We start from the raw sequence: 26,486 nt of genomic DNA on the forward strand, positions 1-26,486 counted from the left end.
CGAGACTCATATTAAAAAAAAAAAAAAAAAAAAAAAAGCATTTGTTGGGCTGCACCCAGAAACTAACTGAAGGTTTTGGTCATTTACCTGCAGCGTGCATAAAACTTTGCATTTTCTTGGAAGAAAAATCATCAGAGGGAGTTAGAAGCAGGAAGAGAGGAGAGGCAGAGATGGGGCACCAGGCAGTTGTCGGTGAAAAATCTTAAGTATACCTGCACTGAAGCAGTGACTTTGTTTTTCTTGTGTGCTTGTTGGATTGCCAGGTCTGAAATACCTAAGAGGTGGGGCCTTTTTCACCTGTTTCCACCACCCCGTACTTGCTGCAGGTCAGTGCAGAGCAGCAGCTCACTCTGCCCTTTTCTCTGCCTGAGGACACACATGACTCAGACTCAAAACGACCAAAAGGACTCGTTCCAGCCCATGCTATTTGGCTTGATATGGAGGAAAAGTGAGAAGATTAGTGCCCTGTGACAGGCCAGATACCATCCATCTGTGCCGATGCTCCAGGAAACAGGTAGTTTGGCACTAGGTCACAGGACATCATTTTTAGGTGTGACGAGACTTGCATTGAAGCCAGCAGCACCTAGCACCACTTTTTAAATTGTTATTGACTTTCCTATGTACCATCAAGTCTATTCCTGTGTTGCTGGCTTACTTACTCGAAAGGGAAGGTGCTGGCAGTTTTGTGTTCACTTGTTAAATAAACCGGACTCTTCACCTCCATGTTTGCATTGTTCCAGTTCATTATCCACGAGGTTACAGCGGATGAGGGCTGGGTGAAGTTACTGATCAGCTCGGCTAAAGCTGAGACCTGCTCTCAAAGGACACAGGTAAGCTAACATGGTTTCAGTGTGCAGCCTAACTCCAAAATTATATTGCAAAGCCTCCTAATTTGCAGCCACCTGACTCTGAAGGCAGCTAACCTCAGTAAGCTGTCTCCATGTTTTCTGGTGAGGTTCCCCAGCTCTGCATGGGAGAAAGCTTCATCCTGGGCCACGTACCTGGGGGTTAAGCCCAAAGGCAGCTCAGGCCCCCACCTGGTGAATGTGCCAGGGCATGTGTAGTACGTGGAAGGTCCCAGACTCCTGCTGCTGTGAGGCCCCTGGCAAAGGAGGAGAAGTGATTTTTTTCTAGAGTTACTTGGGCGTTCAGAGGGATTTGGTGGTGGCCCAGTGGATGCCTTGAGCTCATCTGCCAGAATTGGTGTCTCGAGGCCCTGCCAGGTAAGGTGTTGATGTGTCCTGTGGCAAACCAGTCCACTCTTTTTGATGGGCAGTCATTACATCAGCTGTAATGCATGTCCACGTGAGGACCAAGCAAACCACTGTATCAAAGCAACATGCCAGGTGAGACAGGGACAAGGAACTCTTGGCTAGACATCCTCCCAGGTGTGCTGTGAAGGAGCTGGGAGCAGAACACCTCCATACTTACAGGAGTTGTGCAGGCCAAAGCCTGGGGCAACTGTCTTAGAGTCCTCTCTATAGTTACACAATAAAAGTGTTTCTTCAGGGTATTACTGTTCTGTCATTTCAAAGAAAAAGAAAAGGAAAAAAAAAAAAAAAAAAAGCTTTGGGGATATAGCTAGGTTTGGTAATTGAAGTAGCCTTTGGATGAAGCAGCAGTGTTCAAGATGTGTCACATCAGGAAGCCAAGACACAGCTTACACTCCAGACTCTGCTCCTGAGCCCTCCTTTGTGACTGGTTGAAGTGGTGCAAAATGAACTCTGTAAAAAGAGCCAGGCCTTGGGAACAGGGGGAGGGTTGGTGTATTTGTTTGCTAGGCAGGGGTTTTGACCAGCCAAGAAATCTCTCAGGAGAATAAACCCTGAGGGAAAACAGAAGAGTGACTTTTTTTGTCCAGCTAAGAAGTGCCTTCATGCCCATGGTTTGGAGGGTTTCCAGGCTGCCCTCCACCAGTGTCGCAGGATGCGTCTTGGTGCAGTCTGAACAGGGCCCAGGAGATGTCGCCGCAGGACAGCCGTGAAGCAGGCACAAGCTTCAATGTCTTAAAGAGGCAAGCACTAAATCCATGCAATAACCAGCCTAGGCAACTTCTGGGGCTTCCGTTGTTGGATTTGTATTTAAAATATATATATTTTTTAATCTTTATGTGAACATCAACGTAATTATTGTCAGAGAAAAACTGAAAGTGTGGCAATCGTTGCAATATTTGAGGGGAGGATTTTTCAGTAAAGATTTGCATTTGGGTATAGGTATTTCTAAGTGACTTACAAAACAAAAACGAAGACTATTTTTGCACAGTCACAAAAGCAATCCTGGGAAAAAACTCATTTTTGTCCATAAAAGGAGTGGTCAGATGGTCAAATTGAGTGGGTTTATTAAAAACAAGCAGCATCCTACTCTTGTTTTTGCATTGCTCTGGGGCTGTTCCTCTCACTTTCTCTTCCCTGCCTCAAGTTTAACAAGTTTCTCATTTTCAGTAGGAAGCTAAAGGGTCACTTTTTAAAACATAAGAATGCTGTACAAATAAATAAAGCTGCTTTTTTTCTTTTGCAAAGTCAGCATATAAGAAATGATGCAAACAAGTATGGGCATGATGAGTCAAAGCAATCCACTTGGGACTGACAGAGGCATCCACATAAACTTTACAAAGTCTGCAGCTGTACGCCCAGATGTATTTTAGTTGCTTGCACTTAACTCTTGAGTCTCCATCCTAGTCTACTGGGAGACCTGAGTGTAAAACTCATCCAATACATAGCTTTGCAAAAAATGGCGTGCATGTACATGGCACTTGGAGCTGTTTTGGCTGCTTCTAAAAAATCCCAATTTCTATAACATTTCCAAATTACTTATTTCTCATTTGCCAGGAGTAATAAGACTGAACACGGTAATGGAAGAAATATATATTCTAAGTTACACGCTAAAATAAAAGGGGTATGTTGCACGTTGTTTCTAATGCTATGCCTATGACTTCCCTTTTTCGAGTTTGCACATCAAAACTGTCACAACACTTCAGTTATGGTAGAAAACGTTTAGATCTATCCACGTTATGATCCCTTGGTTGCCTTCAACACAGCACATCCACACTTTGCAGGCTGTCAGAAAAGCAATCTGCCTTGTATGCTGGATGAGCTGGGCTGGTAGAACACCCAGCAGCTGCCTGTTTCTCCACCTCATCCCCCTAGGCCACCACCTTCCTTTGTGTCACTTTGTAACATGACCTGATTTCTGAAGTATGTTCCCTTTGCTTGTGCTATCTGAATAAAAATACATCTCAAGGGAAGCTGCTCAATATAGGACAGCTCAAAAAGTGTGTTTTTCTGGCAGCTACCAAACCCGCCAGCATCAGAGGTTGTCCCCTAGGCGTCAGCTGATGCATAAGGGTTTTGAGAGCCCAGCAAAGAAAGAATCACTGTGGTCACTCCAATTTAAGACTGAGGCATTGTTATGAGCAGACAGTAGCAGCAGCCACCAGGCCCGGCACCCTCCATCCTGCACCCAAACTCTGTCCAAGTAGCAAGGTTTTGGGGTATGCTGCAGTTGTGCAAATAAATTCCTAGGTGTCAGCAGAGGAACACTCTTTGGTAGAAGGTGACGGGGAGATACAGCTCCCGATAAAGGCACATCACAGCTACACAGGCGACATTCACCCGTACGGTGCTGTAATTCACCAGGCTTGTATGCCAGGGCATAAATTTTCAGCAAATGAAAAGGCCAAGATGTGAATAAAAGTTAAATTAACTATTACAAACAAATAAAATCTTTCCCCTAATTGTATTTATATCTCCAAATTGACTCAATATATACATCCCTGACAATTCTTCCTATAGCTAGCTAATTTAGCTTTAAGAGACACAGTAAAGTTTACGCAGCAAAGTAAAGTTTCATTTAAGTATAAAATCCCAGATATGCTGCTGCTTAAAAGCTTTTCATTGCCTACTACAATCTAGCTTGTCCTCTGCAACTATTATATGTTAGAAGAAGCAGAAGGTAGCAAAGCCAAAAATTCAGCTTCAGAACTGATGTTGTCTGATCAGTCACAGCTGCTCGCATACATAGTAGCAGAGTCATTATGGCACCAGTTTCTTCTGGTAATTATGTACCAAAGCATAGGGTATCAAGCTACTTTTGTCTCCAACACTGAAACTTGGCCAAAAGCTGAAGAAGGGGATGAACACATCTGGAGTTCTAGCTGTTTTTTCCCCTTCCCATTTGCATCTTTACAAATGCTTGATTTGCTTTTTTTAGGAGTTTGCTGTTGTTTTTACATTTTTTTTTTTATTTATTTTTTTTTAGCCAGCTAGCAAAAAAAATGAAGGGGAAAAGGAAGGAAGTCTTAAAGGAGTGAACTTAACATTTTGAGTTAGAAGCTGAACATTGCAGGTGAGAATTATGGTACAGTACTCAGTCACATCATTAAAAGCTGTCTTCTACACATATGATTGCCAAATCTGTCATTGTAACTGTCTAGCTTGTGAAACAGTTCTCTGATAACTCCTGCTATACGTTTCAGTTTAGCTTTACTGTAATTTTGTAATTTTCCTGTGTTTTGCTACTGTGTTCCCATTCTATTCTGTCAACATCATCACTGGCTCATAGTGTAAGTAATAACCAGCTTCCTACACATTTTTCTGTACCTAAAATAGTGTAGTCATAACATCATCACACTAGATGGCAACAATGTCCATGGAGAAGGAAAACAAACTCAGCATCAGGTTCTGCAGAGGAACGGAGTGTTATTTGAGAGATTTCACTCCCTCTTATTTAAAAGGGAGTATCATATTGGCTAGGGAAATCAGAGTTAAAAAAAAAAAAAAAAAAAAAAAAAAAAACAAGGCCACAGTGATTTACATAAACTAACTTGCCAAGATGTGTAAGATGTGGTGAGATGTGTGTTTGAAGACAACATAGCTCTTACGTCCAGGGCTGATTATATTTTGAACACTATTGACAGCAGAGAAATGAAGGAAAGCCAAGCCTTAAAAACTGAATACTGTCATCTAATCCTGCAGTGGAAGAAAAGTACAATATAATTTCCTTTCAGTACGTTGTTTCCATAATTCTCCTTCAAGCCTTGTCTTGGATGAGTGCTTTCTGTCCTTCGTTCTTTATTTTCTTTCCTAATTGAACAATGTAAATCCAGAAATGAGTATTTTAGAAAAAAAGAAAGAGGAAAAAAAAAGTCTTTTATCTGTTACAAATCTACAGATCACTTGCATAGTTGAGACCTTAAGAGTAGCAATGTGAGAAAAGTGAGATCTGCTTGGCAATGTTGCATAGTTTGCAATGTGTTGCTTTTGGTAGAAAAGAATCAAAATTAATCCACCCATACATTTTTGAACACACAGTTCAATTTTGAATTTTGAATTTCCTTCCCTTGCAGCAAGTCAGCTGTGGTGCACTGAGAGCCAGAGCTGTCAGTGTCTGCTTGCTGGGGAAGCCCCTCTCGGCTGCTCCTGCTGTAGCACACAACTGATTGCCAGCAGTGAGAAGTGGATAGCAGAGTCAGTGCCACCAAGAGCAGCGGGGAAATGTTCCTTTCTGAGGGTGGCCATGGTTTAAAAGGCTGAAAGCCCCCTGTGTGAGACCAAAGTAGCCTGCAGTACGTGCGTGGCAAGTGGGTCCTGACATACGCCAGCACCTGCTGCTCTCTTCTTCCTTCTGGTGTGCTACAGAGACCCTACTTTTATAAACCAGTTTATCATGAATAACCTTAGCATAGTTTGAAGGCTTGCTGTAGGTACAAACTGCAAAATGCACATCCACCTCTGGGTTAATCGCCCTGACTGCCATCCAAGTACCAAACCCACCACTTCCCAAATGCTACATACTGTCTTCCCCTGCAGTTATGTAAGAGAGCAGTGACCTTTCACAAGAAGAGCTTGGCATTTACAAGACCCAGGTGCCAAGCTCAGGGGTTTCTTCCCTCATTAAGGGCAAGTGTGTCTGCTTGCCTGGCTCTATGGCACGCAGCTGTGCTGTCTGCCTACAAGGACCTGGCCCGGAGGTGCCCTGCTGCTGAGCAGACCTGTCTTTTAGAAGGTGAATGCACAAGGAGCCCTCATGCTTCCATGTATTTAAAATACACTTTTTATGTTTTCATCAAAAAAAATAATTGACTTTTCCTTGCTGAAATGAGTATCCTACCTTATACTGCCAGCTTCCTAGTCCTTCCAGCCCAGAAAAAAAAATGAAAATCTGACATCTTACATAGCTGATCTGCTCAAATTTAAAGTTTGTTTTAAAAGCTCATTTGAAATTAGACGTTTCTTTTGGAAATATAGGGTCTCAGAAAAGGTAAGTAGCCCTTATCTCTAAATCTTCCTTTTTTATTTATTTTTTTTCTGAAGATCTTGACAATGGTTCCATGTTTATTGGGGGAAAGTGGGACTTTCTATATTTACTTAAAGGAACAGCAGACCAGCTCCAAACCTTCTAAAGGAACACTCTGCTACCAACAAATTTTACAGCATTTTCTTTCTTAAGGGCATTTCTTACACATAATGTAGGAATTTAAAAGGTTATATATAGATCTGGGAGCTACACAAACAGAATTATGTTTACAACATCAATGTTCACCATATAATTTGACCTGTTCTTGCCTCTTGGCTATGCTGCTGTTACAGGCTATTGTGACCAAATATTTTGTTTTCCCTGTTTAAAGAACATCTTAATATATTTTAGATTTGTTCATTCAATTTTTACATCAAAAATCTGATCAATAAATAGAGTTGGAGGATTAAGATGTTGTTACTATTTGGAGAAAATAAGGTGACATATTTAAATTGTTATGTTCTAGGTTTATAATGTTTCCTGCAAACCTTAGACAACTAGAAAACACTTAAACCACTAGAAGTGATTTCTGTTAAATTTTATCATACTGGAGATGTTCCGGAGGAGTAGAGAAAATTTAGTAGTTAAAAAGGTGAACAGGGTGATATATGTGAATGTAGGCTGGTGGGCTGACAATGAGTGTGGGTCTGGATGCTGGAAAGATGTGGCCAGATGCAGTCAGTGAGAGGCTCTAAAGCTCCTTTAGGTGTTCATGCAGACACAGAAAGACAAAAGCACTGCCAGCCCCAGTAATTTTAGATCACAGGCTGTTAATAGCCTGTTTGGGATGCTTCAGAGTTCCAGTGATACTGGCTTGAATTTTTTTTATCCTTTCTTCTCACAAGGGCAACGTTGACTTTTTGTTTTGTGAAAAACTAACACCATTGTTTCTACCTCATCGACCCTGGTCCCTGCAAAATCGTGAGGGTCAGTAGTACAGAAACAAACATCTTCTATCAAGCATGGACCCTCAGTTTGCAGTGTAGTGTGATTATACCATTATAATGCACATTTGTGGTAAATAGAAAAGTATACAGACCAGTATACAGAGTTAAAAATGCTGATGCTAAATTGTTTGGTGCTGTTCTTGGGATAGCATGTGCATGGAAAAGCAGGACTGGAGACCAAACAGAGGATCCTCGGTAAGCAAAGTATAAAGGGAGAAGATATCTCCTCTTGTAGCTTCACTGTGGATGAGGAGCAGAGAAAAAGGAGCAGGGGGTGCACAGGAATACCAGGACAGAAGAGGAGAGGCTTTCAGTCAGCCTAACCCACAGTTCAGATTACACTGGAAATAAATACCAGGATCTGACTTGTCAGCAGGGCTTTGCAGGAAACTGCTGAGGTTTGCTCAGGAGAGTCCTGCCTCACTGTAAGTTGAAGAATTGTGCACGTCTGGGCTGTGAGTTATAGAAGTCCAACCCCAAAGTGCGTGGTGTGCAGCATATCCTTGCATGACAGCCTTGGTATCGTTTGTCTTGCTGGGAAAATAGCATCAGGCTTACTCATTCCTATCCTACAGTGATGTCCTTTTTACAGGACCTTCACAAAAGTGAGGAAAAAAAAAGTGACAACAACTCCCTGATAACTGCAGCTCCTTATCAGTGCTGTGAATGTGACCAGCCCTTGATCAAGTACAATGCTTTAGTCCTGTTGGGGGTGGTTAGAGGTTCCCAGGGAGGCAGTCCATCCCTGCCCACAGTTATATTTAAATTCACAGCTGTAAAATATGGTAACGTCATTTAATCTTGGGCCAATGCTCCTTTATGCTTATCTATATAGCAGTAACACACCCTTCATTTTCAAAAATAAGTCATTTAAAGAATTAACTCCAGATAATACAACATACTGTGAGGCAGCTGTGACCATATGGGAAGCAACCAGCATGGGGGAGAACTCCTTACCCTCCTTTCTAGGGTCTCTTATGGTATTGAACCCATGGGTCTGGCTTTAGTGTGTTCTTGCACAGCTGGCACCTGAACATTTTTTCCTAACTGTTTTTAGGATAACTCTCCTGAGTTCATCTTTTTTCACTAGGTGTGGAGGTTGGCAGCATGTTGGTTTCCTTTGCAAGAGATGGGTGAGGTATAATTTCAAATAATCTTATAGGCCATCATCAAGGATTTTCAGTGGCCAAACTGTACTTCATAGATGATGATTTCTCTGGCTCTCCTCATTTTTTGGTGCTAATTTATATAATTATTTCATCATTTTAAAATTGCAGCTAATCCTACAACAGGGATTTATGCTTTTATACTTTATACCATTATAAATAGTAAATTAACGTTGAAAATACACTTTGAAGGAACTAGCATAAGCCAGAATTGCTTTTTCTTCCCAGAAGACAGACACTCCAACAGTTCCCTTGGGAAGTTATTTAAGCCAGAAAAGATGTAAATTTGCTAACTCTTAGATGGAATTGATCGTTTATAAAGCTCAATTATTTCAGTGGCAGGGGAAGAAAGTGCTTATCAAGGGCTAAATATCTTGCAGGAGTGTTACTGAATAAATTTAGTTTGTCCAAAAAGTGTATTTTATGCTGAAACTAGGTCTGATTAAGATTTTGCAGAATATCTTTCATCTGAGTACCCCAAATGCTGCTGAATTGGCATGATAAGCTTACTTCCATGTTGAGCTGAGGAACTGCAAAACATCTGCTACAAACACAGTGTGAAAATTAAAGAAGTGGGAGAAAAAATGGTAGAGTCCTGTCACTTAGGTCTGTAATCACTAGCACAAAACAAAGAGTAATGACTTGCATGGGATGTGAAGGTGAGTAGCAAAAAATAGGAAAGAAAATTTGGAAAAATGAATCAAGGCTTCAACAAACCTCCCAACCTGCAGGGATTTAATGCGTTTTTGTGCCAGGGCAGGTGATGCTGGTTTGCAGCAAGAGGTACAGCCTGGGGGGGGGGGGGGATCATGAAGGACTGGTTTCTGAGAGTCTGTAAAATCTGCCTCAAGAGGAATGTAGTAAAAACTATTAAAAATATTGATGTCCTTCTGCTTCTTTTCCTTCCCCTTATCTTGCCTCTTTTCCTCCCTTTCGCTTAACCTCACCTCTTCTTGCCCTGGAAGTGTCTGAGCAGAGTAACTTAGGGGGCAATGGCAGTTCCTCTCATCCTTGTTTTCTTTCCCACTGAAGGGTGTGTTTCAGGGAGTCTTCAGTGTTAGACCTGGCATATCCTGGTGGCTGCGAGGCCGAGGGAGGGTGCCAGGGCCCTGAGGTGGGGTGCGAGGCATTTAACCCGCTGTACTGGTTGGTTTTTGCTTCCACTCTGAACTGCTGGAAGGTAAGTTAATGGTAAAATTCACATCACCACAGCTCTGCATGGGTGAGCTGTATTTCCACGCTCAGACAGCTCAGCCTGAGGACCGCTGTCTTACTTGAGTAAGGTAACAGATTCAGCACCTGAGATTAAGGGGTTGGGGGAATATAGAAATTTGTTTGCAAGGCACTTGGTTTTATGCTGTAGGTAAGTGGCATGCTCTTCACTTGTGGAAGTATAGTACACCCACTGGAGAATATGATTAATAAAGGAAGGATCATTCCCATTGCATCGCCAAACTTTTAGACATCTTCTTAGTTTCTGAATCACTGACAAGGCAGGCCTGGGTGACAAGTTACGTGTTGGTTTCAATGCACACTCCTGCAACTTAAGCTTGGTGGAAGGACGGGTGTTGATTGAAGCTCTGGAAAAACTTGGATTTGTGGGGAGATGAAGGGAAGGGTCACCTGAAAGATAAGTAAGGGAAAGCTTGTCTTTTTAATTGTTCCACCTCTCTTAGTATTTAGTTTCCCATATACATACAGATTTTTTGGCAGTGCTGGGTCTGAGTGAGAACCAGTTCTTAGTCTGTGCTAAAATGCAGGAAGCAAATGAAAACTACGTCCAAATTATTTTATGTCTGGAATATTGTCTAAATCTGAGTGAGATCAGAATAGAGGTCCTGATGACGTATTTTGGAAGGTACATTAACAGGCATAAAAACGTGTAGGTTGTTGTAACTATTTGGTTAGTATTGGGTCATCACTGGGTTCAGACTGGGCTCCACTGCTATGCTGGAAATAGGTTACATCCGCAGGATGAATAACAATGATGAATGTACTTAATAAGAGACTTTCAGGTGGGTTTAAGTAGTCTTGTTTTGAGTTGTGCTTCTGTTGGTGTACAACACTATATGCATTATCAAATTGTTAAGTTTGCTTTTCCATATAGTGTAAGAGCTGAGAATAATTTCAGACTTGTGGCTTATGTCCGTGAAGTTTCAGTTTGCAAAAGCTGCTTCTAGTCTTCAACTGGAACCTATGAAGAAGTTCAAAGGGCTGCATGTTGCAGATTCTTTGTACTGGGACTTGACGTGAAGCTAACTCTGTGGGGTCACAAACAAAAATTGAATTCCGCACAGGACCAAAACACTAGAAAAGTTTTGAGTTGTTGCAGTTCTCTAAACAAATATTTCAAGGAGTCCTTGTTATTGCATATATTGAATGCAACATGAAGGGGCCATCTGAGTGCTGTTACCGTTTTATGGACTCTTAATGTACTAGGTGAATATTCCTGCTTTGTATGGAATTGCTTGTGGTGCGTTATATCCCTCTGTAAATGAGACGTTAGTGTGGTGTAATACTCATGGCCTTCTTTGGGGACACCAGTAGAAATGCTTACTGTGAGCTCTCTGATTTCTTCATCACAGCCCAAGTGTTATGGGTGGCAAGACATTTGTCCTTTGTGTAGGCGAGCTGGTATGCTGATAACTTCTGCCTCTCAAAACCAGACTCAAAACTCCCATTGCAGAGTAGAAGCCCTCAGACTGTAGAGTGGGGACAGGAGTCAAGACTAGTAATGCTGAAAATCAGCAGCGGATCCAAGGAGTTTAAACTGGAATTCGCAAGGTCAGAAAAGTTGAAGCTCCCTGAGGACATGCCTTGGAAACATCAGTTAACCCACAGTATTGTGAAAAATATTGCAAGTAAAGGCTGGTGCATTCTACCTCTAATTGTGTACTGTGCTTTGGAGGTCTTGAGGACTTTGTTCGATTAGACCTGGATTCCAAGATAACCTAAGCAGTACATTAACTGTTAAGAGAAATGTAGTTCTGCAATGAGAATTGGATTGATAGTGATTTGAATGCAACTGTTAAATTTCTTGGCACGGGCTTGGGAATATTGTGTGAAAGCTCATAGTCTCAAGTGTCACTTCTGTAATATCCACATAAGCAACTTTGTGATATTAAGAAATTATGCTTTTCTAGATCTTCTGTTGTTTTAGTCTGAAAGTACTATTCCTTAGAAGCCTTTCTTACACTAGAGGTTGCTAATATACATTTCTGTTCTGCAGAATTTTGACATCTTCAATAAAACCGAGGTTGGTAGGCTTAAAGGCATCTGGTAAATAAAAAACCTGAAGGGGTGGGGGGGGAACATTAAGTAGAAAGAATAGAAAAAAAATATGTTTCAAAACAGTGAGATATCAACACTTAGTTGGACTTTCAGTTTGAGGTTTATATCTGAATTTGTGCATGCTAAGACTATTTTGGAGTATGGCTGCAAAGCTAGCATATCTATGAAAACTGGTCTGTAAATCTTTCTGTCCTGAGTATATCTAGACCTTGAAGTTTCAGACCTAATTCTTGTGCTGGTTTGCTCAGAACAAACTCCTTCTCCCCTCAGGAAAAGAAGTTTGAAGGTTACAAAAGAAATTAGGTTAGGATAAGTATATTGCGGAGTTACATCAGCTCACAAGGTGACTTGTAACGACTAAGAAAAAACATGTTAGAGAAGAGGAAAATTATCAAAATTGAGAATCAAACTGCTGGTAAGTAAAACTTAGGGATGAGCTTTTAAATAGCAGTGGCGAACCTTCCGTTTTGTGGTTCTCTCTCCTAGGACTCAGGAAAGACCAAGAGACCTGTCCAGAACCAAGCTAACAGTGGCTTGTGCAGTTCAGGTTCATACTTGACTTCTCTTGAACAGTGACAAGAAGTCCGACTGCCAACTGGTATTTTTGATTGCAGCTGGCCAAAGATGGCTTGCCTTCAAATACGGGTTTAGTTCTGGGGCAAGTATCCCATCACCCTGGCAGATTATTTTCCTTTTTTTTTTCTTTTTTTTTTTGGAGAACTTTATTCTAGTTTATATCATGTAGTAGCAAAGATCTAGCCTAGGAAATGGTTGCAGGAAAACACCAGCAATCACTTGCATGTGAAAGGCTGGCTGTAGTCACTATGCCAACCAAGAAAGGGATAGGCACGGTCTGTAGCACTCCATTTAAGTTTCCAGGAGACGTAAAAAGAGTCAGAAGGGGTGTGGAGTTGCAAAGTTACGTGTCAGTTTGGTAGCAGCTCCTGTGAAGGAGCCAGCATCTCTGTTCCTGTTCACTGTTTCATTCATTTGACTCTGCTGCTATTTGGAAAAGTAATTTTTACGTTTGGACTAGCACTTGACATAGCAGTGGTGGGATTGGGGTCTTGGTCTGGTCGGGTTTGAATTATCCCGGAACAGATCCAGACATTGAAAATCATTTCAGTTTTCTTTTAAAAGAGGTCACATTTTATCTCTTTAAAATACTAGCTAATGAGCAAGGATTTACAGGATCTGGCAGTGCTTCCTCGAAAGCGCCCTTTTAACTGCACCGGGATTTTGGTTAAAAGACAGCAGAGGGAGCTCGTGAAACGCGGTTTTAGTTATTTTGGGCCGTGAAACGCCGAATTTCTTCGTTTGTTGGGGGTAGGGGAGGGTGCTGAAACTGTCTTCCAGGCAGACAGTGCGCTGCCACCGGGGGCTGGGAGCTGAGGATGATATTGAGAGGATGCCAAGTGAGATCTGTTACAGGGAAAAAGCTTCAGGCACCTGAGGGAGTTGACTTTGGGTTATGGTTAGTTTTCGGTTTTAATGCATGAATTATATATATGGAGCATGGAGTGACCTCAGTTTCTTCGCTGTGCAGGCTGCAGCCCTGGATTAAACAGAAAAAGCTTTTAAACAGACTTTCGGAGTGGCTTTCTGTATTTTATTGTCTCAGCAAAAATTTCATTCTATTTTCAAGTAATCAGAAATTGTGACAACACTGCTCTATACAAAGGTGTGACCGCATAGTGGATTTCTCGTAATTGCCACCAGATCTTAAATTTAGAAAAGTGTGGGAGAAGGTGAGTGTGGGAGAAAGTGTGGGAGAGGTGAGTGGACAATTAGCAAAAGCCACACTGGTAAAATAACCCAGCTATTGGTATGTACCATGATGCGACTGTTATATACACAAACGCAGATACTGAGTGAGAAGTTTTTATTTCTTATTGAATTAAATCTTATATGTTTTTCTGTGTTTTAGGGCTTTTTCTTTAAGGCTTTGTGCTTAAAGTGTCAGCATGTTGGTTGTTGATGAGGAAAGGTACCACAAACACTTAAAAAAAAAAAAAAAAAAAAAAAAAAAAGAATGGTCCTGCTACAGTAAATCAGCATTGTTTTAAATATTATGTAGTATGACACATAATACTACATAATATTTTCTTTTCCATATATATTTTAAATATCTAAAAGATGTGCTCTAAGAGCTGCTGATTGCCTTATTTCGATGCATGGTCTGCCAGTCTGCTTGGGACAGTATAATATCACAGGATTAGCACATTACTAGTGCTACAGAAGCAAAAATAATACTGACACAAAATGGTATTGCAGACAGTAGGACATAACAGAACCTTGCTTAAACATGTGCTGCACTGTTTTCTCAATGTCTGTTGTGCTGTTGAACAGATTAGAAAGGTGAACAGATTTCTCTGTAACTTGGTTCTTCCTACTGAGACACATTTCATATTCAGCGTGTCAATTTCTGACACGACTTAACTGTTGATGGGAATGACCTTCGATTTGCTGTCAGTGACATATTGAACCTTGGTCAATATTCACTTCTAGAGACCTGGCCGAGTGGTGCCTGTTTAATTCCTCATTTCCCTTCCGTAGTAGCAATGTCATAATAACCAATACACTGTTGAAACTGCAGTGTACTTTTTTTTCCCCCAGGTAATTGAATTCACATGGATTTTGGCCTCGTGTCCTATAGGAAACCACAAGTACAAGGTGCTGAAAAATCCCCTGTAAAGCTATGGAATGAAAGTGTTCCCTTGCAGAATAGAGCTTTTGCTGAAATGCTTTGTCCTGGAAAGCGTATTACAAGCATTCACTGACAACTATGTGCAGATGACACCTGAAAACAAAACCCTCCCAGAAAAATAGCCAAACGAGGTGACTTTCTCCTTTCAAAGGGTGCTACAGTCCTGTTGTGTACACATGTGGCTGATGCAAAGTAGTATTTCTTGCAGACCATGGAAATGTATCAAAACCCGTAACTAGCCTCTTAATAATTATTAAGTGCTTCAGTCTGAATACAGTCTGTCCAAAGTACTTCATCAGTAAAATATGAGGTTTGTATAACGTACACCCCTCATTAATTGTTCATACAACCAAGTGCTGTTGAATTAAAAAGTAATTCACAAAACCCTGACAGAAAGATGGTATGATAATAAAAGAGCTTTTAATAGCAGAAATAAGTAGGGATGTGTGTGTAGAAGGGCTCAGTCATGCCAGAAAGCTGCAATGTCTCTGGCAGGCCTCATATAACTCTGAAAGAGATGAGGCATTTTCTACTGCTTTTAGACTTAGCCTCGAGGTATATTATCCTCTTTGATGGTCCAGAAATATCTTCTGCCACAGCCTTTGTGTGTCTCTGGTTTCTGAGTGAGTTGTTTGGGGTTTGGTTTTTTGTTATTGGCAGAAGGTGACTGCAGTGATGGTGTGAGCAAGGAGGCGATGGCAGCAGCAGATATCCTGACCACAATCTGGCTGCTTAGTAAAGCGGCCTCTAGCACCTGTCATTTGCAGTCTGCCTTCTTGTCACCTAGTGATTTTCACTTTTTTATTTTTTTTCCCATTTCTTTTCAATTTTATCCAGTTTCCTTATGGCCCAGGTCCAGGTCCTATATGGCTGGTACACCTGCCAGTGACAGCCTCACCTGTAACTTGTTTTCCTTCTGGAATAGCAGGTCCTAAAACTGTGGTAAGTCTTTTTCCGCCTTCCCTTAACCATGGCAGTACATGAACAAACTGTAGGAATTGTGTCACTGGGGCTGACTTGAGACTTGTCCACTCGTGGCTGACCCTGAGCAGAAACACGGAATTAGATGGATTCGGGATGTTTTGTTCCTCTCTACTGAGTTTCATCCTGTCACTTGTGGCTGGAAATTAGAGGTCCAGCAGCACAAATACCCAAGTATTGAGGTCTGGTTTATATGCTGAAATCTGACATAAGATTTGGTAGGAAGATGCAGTGCTGCCCTACAGCTTATCTCAGGCCTGTGTTGCTCAGTGTGCACATGAGAGAGTATCCTTGCATCTCCTGAGCTTTGCTTGGTGTAGAAAACAAGTGGACAGGTCTTCCTCGCTTCGTGCAGCTTTACAGCGAGCTAGGTTTACCCTGAAGTTGTAAAAAGATTGTCCGATTTGTTCCTGATGCTTTGATTTTGTGGCCTAAGGTAGAGTGAAGTAGCTGAGTGAAGTAGCTGAGCTACTGAGCTGAGGAGGTGTTTTACAGGCAGCAAAAGTCCTCTGGGAGCTGGCTAAGCAAATTCAGGATTACAGCACAGCTGCCAGGATCTGACGTGTTTCTATACATTAGAAAACTGTAAGTTCCCAAGACTTCCAAGATCTTTAGTATCAATCAAAGGTAGAAGAGAACCTATCAAAACCTTTCATTTTTTCTCATTTTTAAATAAGAAACAAGCAGATAGATATTCAGTCACTTCCTGTTGAAAGAAAAGAGCTCAACCCAAACCCTCATGTTTAATCCTGTCAATATTGTCTTCCCCATCAAGCATAAAAGCATTGCAAACTCTCTCTTTGGGGAATGAGGAAGCAAGAAATAACGTAGAAGTATATTGTGCTATTTCTTGAGCAAACTGGATGTGAAAGGCAGAATTAATGACAAACCATAAACTTTCCATGGAAAAAAGACTTTGAGACAAGTAAATTGAATTACTTCAGCATTTGTTGCAGCAACTGCACAAACAGCTGTATTTTTATACTAAACTAGCTTTTTTCCTTATGCCAGCTGTTTTACGTGAGCGTTAGTGCCAGCACAAATCTTCCTGTCTTCAGGCTGCTGCAAGTCACGGATAGAGCCTGTAGGACCAGAGGTCAGTAAGGGTCTAACGTCCATTAAATCTAAAGAAGAGGAGAGAAGAGAGCTAAAATAAATACATATGGTGACTAGCTGAAAAGGTGAGACTGTGCTCCATTTTTGCCATATATTTTGTGCTTCATTTTTGTCTGTGATTTTTTTTAAACTATTAGTTATTTTTCATCCTTTCTTTTTCTGATAAACAGAGAACACTACTCTGAAGTATGTCCACCACGTGTTCTCTAATGGAAATAAAACTGGCCAGCCCAGACTTCTTAAGCTTTTTGATGCACTATTTTAGGACCTAGCAGAGATTGGAGTGCATTTCCTCTTCTCAAGACTATACAACTCCAGTTTGAGTTGGGCAGTAGAAAAATCCACCACCACCACCTCCCTTCTTTGCATGAAGAGAAAAACCCCAAATCATTTTCCCAAATATTGCCAAACCTGGAGTTACTGGAAGCAGCTGAGTGGTTGGACAAGCTGGAGCTGGATTTACAAGCAGAGTACAAGTGAGCTTATTGGCACAGGACTCCCTACTCCGTGGAGCATTCGTATGAATGTCTGCTGCAGTCCTTGACATCAGTCTTTCATGTTAAGGTACTTGCAGTTAAGTGGCTCATTAATGGTGCATCTTTTGCATCATCAGATTCCCTCAGGAGTTGTCTCAAATTTCCCCTGATCTTTGTTGGCTTATGTACAGCAATATTCTTCTAAGTCCTTGGCATCTGTCCCCTGTATGTAATTATGTAGAAATTAATTTCAGTGTATCTGAATAGCTCATTTTCTAAGATGAACGTAAAGTCTGCTTGCGTTATTATTAATGAAGCACCTAGATTTATCAAATGACTTTGCAAGAAATGGACAGATAAATTTCAATGTGTAAATAATACACCGATATTTTAGCTGTCTGGTCTACAATCAGATGTTGGAATGCAAAGGCTTTCTTTTTCTTCTGTGAAGACAGCAAACGTTACATGTTTTCCACTATGTAAATGACCTTAGTTACCATTGATCAAAATTGCTCATCAGCTGTAAAACACACTTCTAGATGTACATCTCTAGGGCAGCCCAAAGTCAAATGTGCGACAGGCTTCTAGCAGACATCTCATGGAACCCTGTTCCACCAGCATGTGTCTTTGTTGGAGCTGAACTCTGGTCCGTGTTCTCTTCCTGTGATTCAGGGTGTGATACGTGTGGGCTGGGGCTAGGAACCATGATGCCTTCACACTAGAGGCAAAACAGGAGCAGGAAGGCAATGCAAATATGCAACCCAAACAGATGCACGGCTTTTCCCCACAGATCCTTGCACTTTGAGGGTTTCTTGAAAAGCTGCAACAAGTCTGTGTAAATGAAACATCCAGTCAAATCCACATGAAGGTTTCGCCAGAGCCAGATTTTTCCCTGTGGGCTATACTGTCATCTCCCACTTGAGGAAATGTGAATTTCTAGTGGTATATGATGTTACTAAGGTAAAAACTGGAGCCGTACTAAAATGATAGACTGTCCTCTCTATGGAGAGCAGAACAGAAAGTGGATCAGAGAACGTGCTAGAAATCAGCAGTATGACTGCTTCACAAGCAGCTAGTTCTGCAGTTGAGGCTGAAAATACAGAATCCATAAAGTGCATATATAAGAATGCACACTTCCTGCAGGTTCTGTTGATAACTTTCTGATCACTGTCTTCTTGTTGTTTTCCATGCAGCAGAGAGTTAGCCATGTTAACAGAATGTGAGCTGGATGGTTTTAAAAGCTGTCTCCCCATTAGAATAACAGGGTTCACATGGACACAGTCTGCCACCTTTTTGGAAAGGAGGGGCAGCCAGCAGCAGAGTTACAACAGCCTGAGTGTTAAGGTATGGAATCTGGATACTTCAAACCCGTGGGGCCAAATGTGCTATCTCTGAGTGTGCTGAAAGAGTAGGCTGATGTGACTGCAAGGCAGCTGTCTGCAGTCTATGAAAAGTAATGTTGATTGGGAGAAATTGTTTACAACTGGGGAAAAAAAAAAGCTAAGGTTGCATCAATGTTTAAGAAAGAAAAGAACAGTGACCTGGGGAGCTACAGGTTGCTCAGCTTCATCCCAGTCCCTAGGAAAGCCATGGGCTCATCCTCTTGTGTTTTATTTTGAAAGATTTTAAGAGCAAGAGGATAATGAAGGGCAGTTATTGCATTTGTTGAGAGCAAATTGTGCTTGTCCATTGGATTGCCTTCTGTGATGAAATGACTGTTTGTGTGGTTGAGGGGAGAGCAATGAACACAAACTGCCTAGAAGAGCTTTTGACAGGATCTCCCATGACATTCTCGTTTGGAAGCTGGGGAAAGCTATGGGCCTGACAAACAGGCAGCCAGGTGGACTGAAAATCACCAGAACTGCCAGGATCGAAGGGTAGTGATGACAATCCAGATGTCCACCTCACACCAAGATGAGAGTGAAGCACCCCAGGGGTTGTTTCTGGAACTGGTATTGTTCATTATCTTCATCAGCAACTTGGATGATGAAGCACCCTTAGCAAATATGCAGTTTGCGCTAAATTTGGGGGCTGGGGCAGTGGTTGTCTTGAGAAACTTTTAGGGATGGAGGCAGTAGAAAGCTAATGCAGTTCCACAAGAGAGATGCCATGCTCAGTATCTAAGGTAACACCAATATCAGCACAGGCTGGGTGAATGGCCTTGTTGCTGAAAAGGCCAAGGGTTTTGGTGGGTATGGGACTGAATATGGGCCAGAGGGTGCTCTCATCACGCATGGGGCTGCATGAGGAGGCAAACAGTCAAGGGAAGTGCTGAGGAGGCTGCTCCTGCACACATTTTGCAATGTGTGATCTTATGTGAAGCTGTGGAAAACTTTTAAATAGGTTGAGCTTCCTTACTAGTCTGAGAATCAAAAGGGGACACTGGTAAAGCAATGTGTGGGACCTTTGTAGGGCCAGTTCAATAAGCAGCTTAAAAAACTTATAAGGAAGGTGAAGAAGTCCAGCCCCAATGGAGATTCAATTATTATTTTATTTTAATATATAAATCTGACTTGCTGGAGCAGTTTAGTACCTTCATACATTACAAAAATTATATTTTGTAAGTAGCATTCTCCTGCCAGTTAATGCTTTGAAATAGGTGCACTTTCCTATTTTGGTATCATTTTCCAGAATAAGAGTTCAATTCATGATTTATGCTGAGAGGCCTTTCGGTCATATGACACCTTTACAATGCAAACTAGAGGACTAAAATCCAATAAAAGAAGTAATTTTTTTCTGATGTCTTCAATCCTGAATTAATTACGTAGTGGCTGGAAATATGCTCTCATCTCACATAAAATAATTTTCTAGGTGAAAGGACAAAAATAGTAGCTTATTTTTGGTGGTCCCTGAGGAAAGACAAAAGTGAAATATTGTTTCCAATACAGAGTTTTTATGGCATTAGTTAAAGCGTGTTTTGGGGCTGTAACCTGTTGAAGGGCATAGAACTTGAAGTGCCTACTAAAACGCTCCAAAAAGGAATAACTTTAATTGTGCATCAAGGATGATCTTTCTCACAGTTTTGTGCTGTCGTAGCACTTGTTTTGTAAAAACGTAAGAAGGTTGATTTAAAAAAAAAAAGCTGTACTCTACCAGCATCTGGTTATTTTCAACTCAAGGAACCTGCAAAGCCCCATATTGTTTCTGAGTGCTGAGTAGCTCAGTGAACTTTTCTTCCACGAATTTGGGCATCTTCCCCTTGACCACATGTGAACTGTTCATATCACAACATCCCGAGTTCATGAATTGCATTGTTTAAATAAACAGAGCATGAAAACAAAACAAAACCCTTTGTTCTTGAACCTGCTGCCTGATTGTAACCGCCAGGTCTTGTGCTGGAAGTCAGGCTGTAGCTGGCCGCTATGCAGTCTCCTTGCCACTCGTGAGTTTATAGATAACTGCTGCTGTCCTGGATGATTTTTTTCTAGATGAGGAAGTCCCAGTTTATGCAGTCATTCCTTGTGTAAAGGAATGGGCTCTTCCAAAAACACTGGCCATCCTTGATGTCCCACCTTGAACTTTCTCCTGAATCAGTCTATCTTCTTGAAGAGTGGGTGAGAAGAACCAGAGCTACGCAAAGTATCCAAATTCTGGACAAAGCATGGATCTAGACAGCAGCATAATGATTTGTTTGTTTGTTTGTTTTTTTGACTGTGCATTGAGCCGATGTTATATCCTGCCTAATCCTAAAATCTCACACCTGAATCAAAATGTTTAGGAATGTTCCCCATCATTGTGTCTGTGAAAGTAGAGTTGTTTTTCCACATCACTTTGTATTACAGTGATACATCATTTTAACAATGTGTTACTCAGTCGTGTAGCCTCTCCCACACTTCTATGCAATCAGCCTTTCTTTTCACTATCTTGAAGGTTTTTTTGTTTGTTTGTTTGTTTGTTTTTTTTTACTATCTTAAGTTTAATGTCATCAGATTTCATGAGCTACCATTTGCCCCTTTTCCACGTTGTTTAAGAATACCCTTCCACATATAATGCAATGTGACCAGTGGTTACAACCTGGCAGCCAAATGCACTGGTTGTTTTTAACTAGGAAAGCTGTAATTGCTGAAGAATGGAGGAACTGATTCTGATTTAAACATGGGACTGTGTTGTGAGTGTGTTTGCTGGGTCATTACTGTTGATTTTGGACACACGGCCCATTACCTCAGGTCTACTATCATACTCACAGCAGCGAGATTGGGGCTGCAGTTGCAGGATCCTCTCAGATAGCCTGCTATTTGTTTCCTTGCTTGAAACCTCCAGTCCTGCCTTTCCAGGCAGAGCATACACAGGGAGCCTGTTCACTTCTTGCCAGACAGCTGCTGACCACTGGCTTCTGCTTTCTTTGGTTTTCATTAATTCTTGTACTTCAGTCTTAATGGTTTTTAATCAGTCCCAAATGAATTCCTGTGGCCTGCTTGGGTAAGCTTCTACTCAGTGTTTTGCCATGTTTCTGCCAATGTTTGCCCAGCCAGCCTGAGTCTGGCTTGCATTTATCACTTGGAATACAAAATGGATTTTTGTATATTTTGTGTAAAGAATATTAACAAAGATACCCTACAGAAACCCGGCTTTGCTTGATACAGGTAGGTCTAAAAACCAAATCTAATTCCTTCACTTTAATTGGAAGAACGTCAGTCATTAATAAAAACACAAAACAGAAGGAAGTTTGGATCTATTGGGATTCGTAAGGCAGAAAGCTTAAAAGGGCCCTACTACCTGTGTATGGACCAAACATCCCTTGGAAAATCACAGAATGGTGATTCACAGAAAAGGTGATGCATCCCGATTAATCTGGATGATGCAGGATATGACTAGCAAAAAAAAAAAAAAGTTTTTACACAGCTGTTTTGTTTCTACATAACTACATTTAGGATGCCTATCAAAGTATGGGCCTCATCTCCCTTCTGTTGAAGCCAGGGCTGAAAACACACTTTTTCCTACTGAAGCAGGCATTGGAACACCTCCAGAAATCCTACTGCCACTAAATGCAAAGGAATCAGGCAATAGGGGGAGGAGAGGCAGCACAAGTTGGTGTTTGTTTACATCACAGCAGTCTTGTCAGTGACTGGTCTGGAGTCAAGGTTTTGGACTTGGGTTTTAATTCTGCAGATGCTGAATCTCCATTCTGCTGACAATGAAGAGGAAGGAACAACTTCATGGAATCCACTGGCTATAGGAAATGTTCAGCTCATATCTTTGCTGTAGTTACTCTTTGTCTTGGGTAGATCACCTGTTAAGACAAAATCAGACTTGATGCACCCAAGTCAAGGGGTTCTAGGAGGCTTGCCAACATCTCTGAGGTACTCACAGCTGCTGAAGTGTTTTTGATTGACAATACCACTTTCAAGTAATTCTTCTGTGTTTCCTTTTGTATTGTTTTCAATTACAGTAATTTCAACAGAGCTGTCTACAATCAGAAACTATGGAAATTGAATACAGAAAGATGTAGTTCAAGGAAGAGTAAGTACAGCAGCATCAACTTTTTTTTTTTTTTTTTTTTTGAGAAAGGATACAGACTTCTCAGGATCAACTCTGTGTTCTCAGTTTAACTGGCAGACAGGAAATGCTTTTTTTTCTTTAGGTCCCTAAGGATGTTTCTTTGTTGGAAAGCCAAACCTCCGTTTCCTCTATTCCTTGTAACAGATAGCAAACCTGGTGAACATAGAGTAGGCTTGGCACCAAATGCATGAACGTGTAGCCTATTTCTTTTACAAACCAGTTTCGTTTGGACATTGGAAGTCTGTCTTTGTTTTCTGCTAGAGAACTTGGTAGGCAGCTGATTGATTTTCTTGTGGCCAGATGCTGGAACATACGCTTGTGCAAGTGAAGTCTCATTAACGCATCTAGTCTCAATGGGGTTAACAGCAATTACTATGTGTGTGGAAGTCCCTGATGCAGCTGTTTCAAAAAGTTTTGGCGGTGTCCATATGGTTAAGTTGAATAAATTGTGTATTTAGGATGCCAGTGAAGTGTGGCATAATGAATTGGGGAGCAGGTACTATGTGGCTGAGGGTTGCAGAGATATTGGAATGATGTACAGAAGTCTGTCTTAAGCAGCACAAAACTGAGATGTAGGGCAGAAAGTGACAGTGGAAGTCAAGCTCCTGGCTCTTAGTGGCACCGGCTTGTCAGCTGGAGGGCTCAGGAGCAGCCGCCACGCTGGGCACCATATGACTGAAGCCAATCTCACATACTCTGATGGAAGGCTCCAAACTCCAACTCTGTTTTTATTTTTCTACGTACAGATTAGGAACCTCGGTCACTGAGTCTGCTGTCTCTGCAAACTAGTCTGAGCCAGTATCTTACCTCTTCACTGTCTTTATAGTTTCAAGGGATGATTTTTCTTGAGTTACCTGGGATCAAGACATAATACTGTATGCTTTAAAGGATTGCTGCCTAATGAGTTTTTGTGATTCCGAGCTCCATTGTAGAATTTCTCTGCCGCGAGGTTCTCCTGTGCAGTGCTACTGAGAGGATTTTCATTTTCAACAAATGAGAGGAAAAGTTCAGCCTCCCATTTTGGGGGGTTTTGTGCACATACTTCTGAATTGCTTCTACAGTGGTTTGTCTGACCAGGTTGCTGTAGAGACCAGACAGAGACATGGAAGGCTTCAACTATTTGATCAGTACTCAACTGGCAATAATAGTACAGAAATTAGTTGTGTGGGTTGTTTGTTTGTGATTGTTTGTTTGTTTGTTATTGCTGTTGTTTTTGTGTGTGTGTGTGTTTTCCCTGTCTGATGAGTAGGTTTATATGTTTGAGTTTGATTATTCTAGGCTTAGAGTTCTGTTTGCTCATGGTTGAAAAGTTACATGAACAACCAACGTTTACTTCGCAGAATCACGGAATGACCTAGGTTGGAAGAGACTTCCAAGATCACCTGGTCCAACCTCTAACCTAACACTAACAAATCCTCCACTAAACCATATCACTAAGCTCTACATCTAAACATCTTTTCAAAACCTCCAGGGATGGTGACTCAACCACTTCCCTGGGCAGCCCATTCCAATGCCTAACAACCCTTTCAGTAAAGAAGTTCTTCCTAATATCCAGCCTAAACCTCCCCTGGTGCAACTTTATCCCATTCCCCCCAAAAAAAAGAAGCACTCACACAACCCCTGAGAATCGGCAAGAGCTGTTTATTGCCGGGACATCTTGCAGGCAAGCCTGCGGGATGTCCGTGGTGTTTGGTGGCTCCAAGCTAATGCTTGCAATGGAGCCTGAGCAACGAGTAGGGGGCTCACCGGCCACTCCTGCGATGCTGTTGGTGCTCTTGGATGGCAGAGCACAAAGACATGCTGCAGTAGTCCCAGGCCTGTCCCGGCAGAGGCGGATCCACTTCCATCCGTTCCTCCACATCTGGTGGATCCAGCTCCATGGTGTTGGGCAGAAGGCTAAGCCAGTCCTTGCCTGGGACTGCCCAAACGGGATGCCTTCCATCCGGAATGTTCTCAGGCCAGGGTGCCGAACCAGGGGGTCGTCCAGTCCCATGCCTTGGTTCCACGCCACTGTCGGCTTGATTTTCATGCATGGGTCCGACGCTGCCCTCTGGTTTATGGCCATTACTGGGTCCCGCACTGTGCTCCAGACTATGGGCACGCCTCTGCTCCCCGCGGCTGTCTGCCTGATGCTCCCGCCTTCGCCCCACGTCACCGTTGCTCCTATGGTAAGGCCCAGGCCCCCTGTCTCTGGCTGTGTGAGGGGCCGGCCTGTTCCCCACATTGTTGCGGTGCCAGTGGTACTGCCTGTATGTGTCTGTGGGCTGGGCGCCAGAGGTCCCTTGGGCACTGGTGTCTCTTGTGCCACCGGCGCTATCCCTCCGCCCACGACACATCTCCTTCTGCTCAGGTGCATTCCTTCTTGGTACTTCACCGGACGGCATCGCCGTCCTCGCACACCAAGGAGGCCTGCTGCTCGCCTTGCTCTTCTAGTCTTCCTCCTGCCGCACAGGCTGGCAGTCAGAGGGCCTAGATGCTCAGCGAGTGCTGGGCCAGCTGCAGGGGGCCTGTTTTATAGGGCCGCAGCAAAGGCGGGGCAGTGGTGGCCACTGTGACCTCAGCAAGCCTCTGCGATGGAGTGGCCCATGCGTGGCCAAAGGCGGCTGTGTTGGGAGCGGCCTGGAAGATGCCCTCTCGTGGACAAGGAGGAGGGTTGGGGGGCTAATGGCCCCTTTTCTGGGGCTGGCTCCCCCGGGCCATTTGGCTTGCCAGAGAGAAAGGCTGCCCCTCGGCCACAGGGACTGCCCTGCACCTCCCATCCTGTGCCCTGGGTTTATTTTTAACACTGTTTTTTAGGCAATTTCATTCTATTCTTTATGGAAAAGAACAGAAGCAAGGTGTATCTTCAGCCCTAGTTCCCATGTGTGCTTTGTGCTCCGAGTGAAGAATTTCTTCCTCACATCACATCTAATCTAAATCTCCCCTCCATTCGTTCAAAGCCATTATTCCTGGTTCCATAGCTATACTCCCTGGCAGAGTCCACCACTTGCAGAAGTTTATGCCTTATTGGTGAATTAGCCACATACTTCTTGTTTAGAAGAAGGTCCAAAATATTGCTGTGTGCTGCTTGTCTTTCATATGTGAAGTGCAAGAAAAATGGCAAACTTAGGAGCACCCCTATAACAATCAAACAAATAAAACTTAAGAACTTGTAAAGGACCAAATGATACCCTAGAATTGTGATAGTTGGATTTGCCTTGACATCTTAATAAAAGAATATGTTGTACTTGCAAGCCACCTGCAGAAACATTTTAACAAATTATCTGTTTGAAAACAGTATTTTCAGAAATAAATATTACATTTTCATAGAGGAAGCGCATCAGAAGAGCACAGGAAGAAAGAAAGCATACCAGAAGAAGACCTATTATATTGCCTGACTTGAATTGTTTGCCTTACTTATCGTGAGGTTAAATTTGATCTTGGCAGTCAGTTTGCAATGAAGTAATTTGCTGTAGCATTCTGTTAGACTAGCTTTCAAAGAAGGCAGTGAGACTTTTTGACTGGTGTAGTCCAGCTTTAATAATATAGGAAGCTAAGACTGCAAAATTATTTAAGACATTAGTAAATCCCAACTGTCCTAGCTGGCAAGAAAAAATTAGAAATTTTAATAAACTTGATTGAAATTCTTTATGGTACAAGATGAAACATCATCATCTGAAAACGCATTTAGATAACTGGTCAGTTTTCATGTAAAAACTCGGTATGAAAATAACCACTGTTAATAATTTAACAAGTAGTCTGATAAAATACAGGCATTAGCACCTGACTACATTGTCTAATGCAGACATGCCAAGGTTCTTTCAGGTCATGTTCCTGACAGGAATTTATTTTGTCCATTTGTCTCCAACAGCAGTATTCATTGTAAAATCCTAACAGCAGGATGTGGTTAGAACATCATACATGTTATTATGGCTCTTAACAAGCCTTTTCCAGGAAGTGATGTTACAGACTTATCTGATACAATGCTTGCAGCCATGCCCCAACAAAATGTCTGACATCTTGTCAGACG

At 42.1% G+C, this 26,486-nt stretch overlaps 1 long non-coding RNA gene across 2 annotated transcripts; it reads left to right on the plus strand.

The window, feature by feature from the left end:
• Positions 1–9,312: 9,312 nt before the first annotated feature.
• On the plus strand, positions 9,313–19,420 carry LOC121073022. Of its 2 annotated transcripts, none has more exons than XR_005821471.1 (4): positions 9,313–9,587; positions 15,243–15,347; positions 16,398–16,567; positions 16,673–19,420. It is a non-coding gene; the product is annotated as an uncharacterized LOC121073022 (long non-coding RNA). The 2 variants fall into 2 exon arrangements; XR_005821470.1 differs by having other exon boundaries at positions 16,445–16,567.
• The last annotated feature ends 7,066 nt before the right edge of the window (positions 19,421–26,486 follow it).

The sequence above is a fragment of the Cygnus olor genome, chromosome 7 (genome assembly GCF_009769625.2).
Source record: "Cygnus olor isolate bCygOlo1 chromosome 7, bCygOlo1.pri.v2, whole genome shotgun sequence".
NCBI lineage: Eukaryota > Metazoa > Chordata > Aves > Anseriformes > Anatidae > Cygnus > Cygnus olor.